This window comes from Moschus berezovskii, chromosome 2 (genome assembly GCF_049115385.1).
Source record: "Moschus berezovskii isolate FMDL1 chromosome 2, NW_MosBer_1.0, whole genome shotgun sequence".
Classification (NCBI taxonomy): domain Eukaryota; kingdom Metazoa; phylum Chordata; class Mammalia; order Artiodactyla; family Moschidae; genus Moschus; species Moschus berezovskii.
In genome coordinates, this window is record NC_142461.1 from 42,152,580 (window position 1) to 42,160,838 (window position 8,259).

At 39.9% G+C, this 8,259-nt stretch overlaps 1 non-coding gene across 1 annotated transcript; it reads left to right on the plus strand.

Annotated features, from left to right (window-relative positions):
• The first annotated feature begins 5,436 nt into the window (after nt 1–5,436).
• TRNAR-UCU (transfer RNA arginine (anticodon UCU)) lies at nt 5,437–5,509 on the plus strand. Its single transcript has one exon. It is a non-coding gene; the product is annotated as a tRNA-Arg (tRNA).
• Nucleotides 5,510–8,259: the final 2,750 nt, after the last annotated feature.

Consider the following 8,259-nt stretch of genomic DNA (forward strand, 5'->3'; position numbering starts at 1 on the left):
CCAGGAATTAAGTTAATTAACCCTCAACCTCCACAGTAAAAGCACAGAGTCCTAACAACTTTGCCACCAGGGAATTCCCACTATCACCTATTGATATGGGTGTTGCATATGCTATGATGATAGCAACACCTGCCTCATGGATTTGACTAAATAATTTAAAATGTGCAAAACACTGGACAAGAGTAAGTGCTTAATGAGTGTAAGGTGCTGTTGCTATTCCATCCTTTAAAAAGAAAGAATGAAAATATATACCTAGAATCCTGCCTGCAACTTAGCATGCAACCAATCCATAGTTTAGTATTAGAACACACAGCGTTAAATGGCTTTTTACACAAAATACATCAAAAATTTTATTATAGCTCACTAAAAATAGTAAGAATGGGAAAACCTTGGTTTTAGAAATGAACTAAAAAGTAAATGCAGTTATAGGCAAGGGTATTTAGAGAACATTTAATTTTTTTCATTTAGCTATGGCAATGTAATTTCCAACCAATAATGTCCATACATGTTATAGAAGCTGAGGTCTTTGGACAGCAGAGTAATGCATCGTGGGCAACTATAATCATTGCTTTTTACAGCTGGGTATGATCCTATAAAATCTGTGCTGTTGGAGACAAACAACTAAGGAGGAGGAGATCGACAGATGGATGAACAGGAGTTCTTCATGGCTGCTGGAGGACAAATCAAAACTGATGTCCTACCAATGGAGGATTAATGACATATACTTTTACCAAGGATTTAGACAAATGTGCAAAATATACTGCAATTTTTTAAAAAGTGACTTACGGGGCTAAGAAGAAAAAGTAAAAAAGGATATGTTATTAAAGGGATATTTTCCTTTTGCCTGATTTTTGTGTACTGATGGTCCCATCTGTGCAAATATATTCATGTGGTAGGTAGAATAATGGCCCCAAATATGTCCATGTTCTAATCCTTCCCCCAACCTGTGAATGTTACCTTACATGGCAAAAGGGATTTTGTAGATATGACTGAATTAAGGATCTTGAGATAGGGAGATTATTCTGGATTATCTGGGTGGGTATAAAGTAAGCAGAAAGATCCTAGGAAGAGCAGGACAAGACAAGAGTCACTGGAGACTGGAAGATACTATGTTGTGGCTTTAGAGTCATAGGAAAGGGGACTTCCCTGGTCCAGTGGTTAAGATTCTGTGTTCTTGCTGCAGGACGGGGTTCAGGGAGCTAACATCCTACAAGCTTCGAGATGCAGCCAAAAGTAAATACATAAAGACAGACATAGGAAGGAATCAGGAGTCAACGAATTCAAGTAGCTTCTAGAAGCTGGAAGAGACAAGGAAGCAGATTCTTGCCTAGAGCCTCCGGAGAGAAACGTAGCCCTTCCTGACAACCAGTAAAACCCATTTCAGATTCCTGACCTGAGGACTGTAGATAATACATCTGTTGTTTTAAGCCACCAAATTTGTGGCACCACGTGAGGATAGCGAGTGGAAACTAAATACACTTACTAATCTGCACCTAACCTGTGGAGATACTAATTTGTAGCCAGTACAAACTGAAATGTACTTCTAGTTATCAGTCACGTCCGACTCTTTGCAACCCCATACACTATAGCCCACAAGGCTCCTCTGTCCGTGGGATTCTACAGGCAAGAATGGCAAGAGGGTTGCCATTCCTTTCTCCAGGGGATCTTCCCAACCCAGGGATCAAACCCAGATCTCCTGAATTGCAGGCAGATTCTTTACCATCTGAGCCACCAGGGAAGCCTGGTGCTCCTAGTTCTCTTGGACTAAAACTGGAGTTATCTATGGAAAAACGATTTCTTTTGGGGCTTGAGCAGGAAAAAATGCAAGGTGAATCTAGAGTGTCTCACAGTGTTAGAAAGTAAAGAAGTGCTGAGAAAGTGTGAGGGCACATGGAAAGAGCACAGGAGCTAAATGAAAGAGCTTGCAACGGCCAAAGCTGTAACAATTAGCACAGCAAGATAATGATGATGTTGGATTCAGTTCAGTTCAGTCGCTCAGTCGTGTCCGACTCTTCGCGACCCCATGAATCACAGCACGCCGGGCCTCCCTGTTCATCACCAACTTCCGGAGTTCGCTCAAACTCATGTCCATCGAGTCGGTGATGCCATCCAGCCATCTCATTCTCGGTCGTCCCCTTCTCCTCCCACCCCCAATCCCTCCCAGCATCAGAGTCTCTTCCAGTGAGTCAACTCGTCGCATGAGGTGGCCAAAGTACTGGAGTTTCAGCTTCAGCATCAGTCCTTCCAATGAACACCCAGGATTGATCTCCTTTAAAATGGACTGGTTGGATCTCCTTTATAACCCCCCAAATAAAATATGTATCCATGAATCTGCAGTGAAATAGACAAACAAATAAATAAGTGGCAGAGAATGGACAATTCCACTGGTGAGTTAGCATCAGTGTAGGAAAGTTTGAGGAGAAATAAAATGTTTACATAGTTCAAATGGCCTCCCTCCAGGTATCTTTTAATTACAAATGGAAAGACAGTAAGGTTACAGTGGAGAAACCAGCTGTATCAAGTAATCAGGTTAATAGCAGCAATGTAGTAGGCAGAATTCTGACATGTTCACTCCCTGCCTTTCCCTCCCCACTCTTGGGACACACCTTTCGTAATCTTCCAGGTTGTGAATACCATGGATTTTAATCCTGTGACTAGGCTATATTATGTGACACAACTGACATTTTAAAAAGGGAGATTATGGGTTTGCCTGACCTAATCATATGAGTCTTGTAAATATGGGTCTAGAAGTCAGAGATGCAAAGTGTAAGAGGGATTGTCAGGGAGGGCAATTCTCCTGCTGCCCTTGTAAATGGAGGGGCTGCAGGTGAGAACTTGAGAATGGCTTCCAGGAACTGAGAGAGATTCCTACTGCCAATCAGCAGGTAAACAATCCATCCTGGATTCTGCCAACAACCTGAATGAGCTGGAAGATGACCACAAGCTCCAGATGAGAACGCAGCCCAGCTGACACCTTGATATTGGCCTTGGGAGACCCTGAGCAAGGAGACCAGCCAGAGTCTGCCTGGACCCCTGACCTCCAGATAAGAACTGGGTGCTGTATTGTGGCGCGAGGTCTGTGGAGGTATGTCCCAGCAGCAGCACAAAACCAACCAGTCCTAACACAGGGCAGCGTCACGTCCTCCCTCAAGATGCTCTGAAAAGGACATGTCATGTCTGAGATTATTATTATTTTTTTTGCCAAAAATACATTCCTTCATCTAATCATGAGGAAATATTAGAGAAACTCAGAATGAGAGACGTTCTACACAATAAAGGACTGGTACTCTTCAAGAGTGTGGAGATCATGAAAGATAAGGAAAATCTGAGTATCTGAGACAGAAAAAGGACATCAGGTAAACTGGCAAAATCAGAATAAAGTCTGTAGTTAACAGAAAAAAATTACAACAGAACATACACAAAGCTATTTCTCTGTAGAATTGGGCAACTCCATGGAATAGTAAGCAATTCACTTCCAGAATTTATCTTTCCAATTGTTAGGTAACATGAAAAGTATTTGCAGTGTGCGTTAAGATTTTTAGCTGAAATGGTAAGTTATGCTGCTTACTGTTTGCCTTTTAATAATTCTATTTGCCTTTAAGATGGCTTAATTTTGGAAAAGTTGGTGTGTTTTGGGAGAGTTGGTATGCTTCAACATTGTAATGACTTTGACGCAGTGGCAGAGATTAATGAAAGCAAATAATATTAATGGGTGAAATCCGAAAATGAAAAATCGGACAATATAGTACATTGTAGGAGCTTTTGTGGTTGTTGCTTTGATGTTTGCTTTTTACTTTTATTTCAAATTAAGAAGTTAGCATGTAAAACTATAAATACACAAAATCCTTTCAATAGCTTAAAAGAATGAACATTTTAGAAGTTTCCTGAATTCAAGATACAGAGAGGGAAGCAAAAAAACGAACACACTATTTGAACAGTTTGAGTCACACAAGATAGAAATCCCCTTCCAATAGGAAAAGGAAAAAAGAAAAAGATAAATGACCTGCATGGGGTATTTGCATAAATTTTCTAAGAATGGTATCATGAATCTCTTTCCTTGTAATTTTTTTCTCAGCTTCATTTCAGAAAACTGGACACATGCTATAGGGATTAAATGATAATTTATCACTTCATCATATTATTGCATGAAGCACTCTGACTTTGCTGCTTATACTTGTAAGTAAGGTAATTCTTCCCTCCTTCCTCCAAAGAGAGAAACCTAGTGCCTACCATCTAGCTCAAGGCTGGCTTAACGGCCTTCTCTGAGGTTAATGTTAACATCGTCCTGGACAGAGCAACAGGAAGCATCTGTGTATCTTACCACAACTGAGATGATCCACTCTTTCCCCATTTGAAGTCTAAATTCTGTTGGTATTAAATTACTTAATTGCTCTTTCTTTGCACATTTAAAACATTTAGATATATAAAACATCATGGTAATAAGCTCTGAGAAAACTGAAATGATTTATGACTATATACATATTTATTTAATTCTTCCCAGCTGGTCAATATTGATTTTTTTCTTCTGTCTATAACTTAAAGGAAACTTGTGTTAGGAAAGCTATTCTGACAAATCTTTTGTTCTTATGTTCCAGAACCATCTATGGTGACAGCAAAACTCAGGGAACAATGTTAATCAACAGCTGCCAAGTTACCTGGAAGAGCAGATGGTAAAATTGATCCCATCCTAAAAAGTGGGGGAAGGGAATACTCAAAGACATTTGCTCAAATATGCTGAAGAGTTTCCACACAAACAAGCCATATTGTTTTCCTTTTGCATGTTTGCCTTTTACTTTGGATGATTCTCTTATACTGTATTTTCAATTTTTTAACCTGTCAAGTTTTCAGTATTAACTGACATTAGTCATTTAAAATTAGAGTATATAAGGGCTTCCATGGCGGTCCAGTGGTTCAGACTCTGCGCTTCCAATGCAGGTTTGCTCCCTGGTCAGGGAAGTAAGATCCCACAAGTCGAGCAGTATAGCCAAAAAAAAAAAAAATGTACAACAGAATATGCCAATAGAAAACAGTAGAATACTTAATACCACTCCCAAGGTATTTTTTAGTGGGACTATAACATGTTCAAATGGAATACAATGCTCAAAGGTTACTGACATAATTAGAATATTTTACTAATCATCTTGAACTCTTGTATTGAGATTGACAATAGTAAGTCTAACACAAGCTTTCTTAGAACTTCTCTCACTTAACCTATCTAAAAGTCATATGTTAATTATCTTATTAGTCTCAAAGAGATTGTACTGTTTAAAAATTCAAAATTTAAAATTAATTCAATAAATATTTATGGTGCATATTTTGTGCTAGGCACTATTCTACATGCTAAGTCAACAAAACAGATCAAGAAAGAAAAAAAAAAAAAAGACAAAACAACTAGCCTTCAAGGAGTTTATATTTTTAAAACCAGGATCTGGGACTTCCCTGGTGGTCCAGTGGTTAAGACTCTGTGCTTCTAACGCAAGGGGTGTAGGTTCAATCCCTGGTCAGGGAACTAAGACTGCTCTGCCAGGCAAGGGGTAGAGGGGAATAAAGAAAAGTAAAACTAGGATCTGTATATAAATAAAACATCCCAAAGCAATAATTCTTACTTTTCTTGTCAGACTTAAGCCACTTGAAGGCAGGGATGCCATTTCTCCATATCTTAACCACAGTGCCTAGCACACTATAAATGATTCATAGGTACTCCTTGAATAATTAAAGAGCAGAGTTTTCTTTTTTTTTGCTTAAGTATAAATAATTGCCTTCTTCATTGCCTGTTACATCTGTTCAAACTTTTTGCCTTGGCTTTCAAGATCCTCTTAACTGAGCCCTTACCCTACTACTTCCTTTTCCGCTACTAACACACCTTCTGTTGAGACATGCTCACTCCTGCTTTGGCAAATGTTATTTCCTCTGTCCAGGTAAATAAAAATTTTCTCCATATAGATTCAACAAACACTGATTTAGTATCTTCTACATGCCAGGACTGTGGTAGAGCTGTCCACAGGTCTCCTTAAATCTACACAAGCACTCTCATTGGTTTTTAGAAGGCGTGGGAGAGGCTCAGAGTTCTGAGAGCAACCTGAGGTCCCTGGGCTACTCAGCTGGGTGGATCCCCCACAATAACCCAAGGCAGCCTCCTCTTCTTGCTCTGCCCCTTCCATTCCCTACTAGAAACTCTTATTTGTTCTCCAAGGGCTTTCTGGATATTATCTACCTCTGCAACTAAATCCTAAGTTCACAGCTGTGAATTACATCAATACCTTCTTTTAATTCCCTGCAGAACCTAACCAAGTACCATGCCTACTGGGCGTGCAATAAGCAAGCTGCTAACTGGGCTTCCCTGGTGGCTCAGAGGTTAAAGCGTTTGCCTCCAATGTGGGAAACCCGGGTTCAATCCCTGGATATCCCCTGGAGAAGGAAACGGTAACGCACTCCAGTATTCTTGCCTGGAGAATCCCATGGACAGAAAAGCCTGGTAGGCTATAGTCCACGTGGTCACATAGAGTCGGACACGACTGAGCGACGGAACAGAACTGAGGTTAACCAACTCTGGCTGTCTCTTACTTTTGACTGTTAGGAAGTTAACCTTTGCAATAAATCCCATCTTTTGAATCAAGTTCTATATAGTCAAAACCTACTGTGTGAAAAAAAAATACTTCATTTTAGACATAAACACCTCATTTGAGATTCAAGTTATCATTGACTTATAGGTAAACTTAAATGTTCAGCTGATCTAATTCTTCATTGACTTGAATCACAAGCCTGTTGATTTTTCTCAGCAAAGAAAACCTAGTGTTCCCAGGTTCTCTTTCATTCTTCTGACCACACACTGGCTCCTTGATGTCGTTGAGGTATAGCAAGCAAAACTGCATGGCTAAACTGTATTTTGATAAGATAACCTATCCAGGATCAGATGTTATAATCAGCCAACAAATCTACCACAGACGTGCCTAGCTTGGCCAGAGGTGGGGAGTGGGGTTCGGGGCGGGGGGGAGTGGAACTTAAAATATTTTTAAGCCCAGTGGTTTCCAAGTTCTTCTCAACCAGGTCAGTTCAAAGCCTTATCCTGTGCTAAAACTATAAAGCCAATGAGGATGGGGACTGATTCGCTCACTATTTAACTACTGCAGGACGCTAGAAATGTCAGCCTCATAAGATACACCAGTATCTCTTCAATTTTTGTCCCTAATCCACCATAAAAAATATACATACATGCATCTGTAACTGAAGAGAATCTTTTTGTGAAATAATACATCAACCACAATGACTTTGGGTATTTTCTCTTCTATATCACTATTCTCTCCAGTAGGTCATAAGCTGCCAAACTGATTTCTTAAGTTCCCTCTTGTAAACGCGCTATGCCACAGAGTAGAGGTAAGGTCTCTTGCCACTGTATCATGCAATACCCTGAACAAGAAGACTTGTCATCATTTTTAAAAAAATACTTATTTTTAGCTGTGCCGGGTTTTAGTTGCAGCTTTTGAGATCTTCACTGTGGCATGCAGACACTTAGCTGTGGCATGTGGGATCTAGTTCCCTGACCAGGGATGGATCCTGGGTCCCCTGCATTGACAGCACAGAGTCTTACCCACTGGATCATCTGGGAAGTACCCCGTCATCATCTTCTGTTAGAGCCAAGTGCCAGGGAAATGCATAGCTGCCTGGAACATGGCTAAGTGAATAAACACTTGTGGTTTTGTGTTGGTTGAGCCTGTTCTTGTTGTGAAAATATACAGTTCGATCATATTTTTAAAAAATAATTTTGTCAAAAGCAGTAATAACTAGTCAAAAAGAGAAACCTCACACAAATCATGCAAGAAAATAGTAAATATGTAAGTGAAAATAAAGTGAAAGTTGCTCAGTCCTATCCGACTCTTTGTGATCCCATGGACTGTAGCCCACCAGGCTCTCCTGTCCATGGAATTTTCCAGGCAAGAATACTGGAGTGGGTAGCCATTCCCTTCTCCAGGGGATCTTCCTAACCCAGGGATCAAACCAAGGTCTCCTGCATGCAGGGAGATTCTTTATCATCTGAGCTATCAGGGAAATTATGTAAGTATGGTTCTAATTAGGTATTTGTTCTTCAATACTTTAGGAATTTCTTCTAGAGCAAGATCGTTGACAGTTTTCTAATTAAAATCCTACCTTAATTCTAGGCACGTTCTATGAATTCAGTGACAAAAATGGAAATGGACAGTTGTGGGAGTGGCTGTTACGTCATATAGTACACTATATATGGTCTATCAATCATCTTATTCA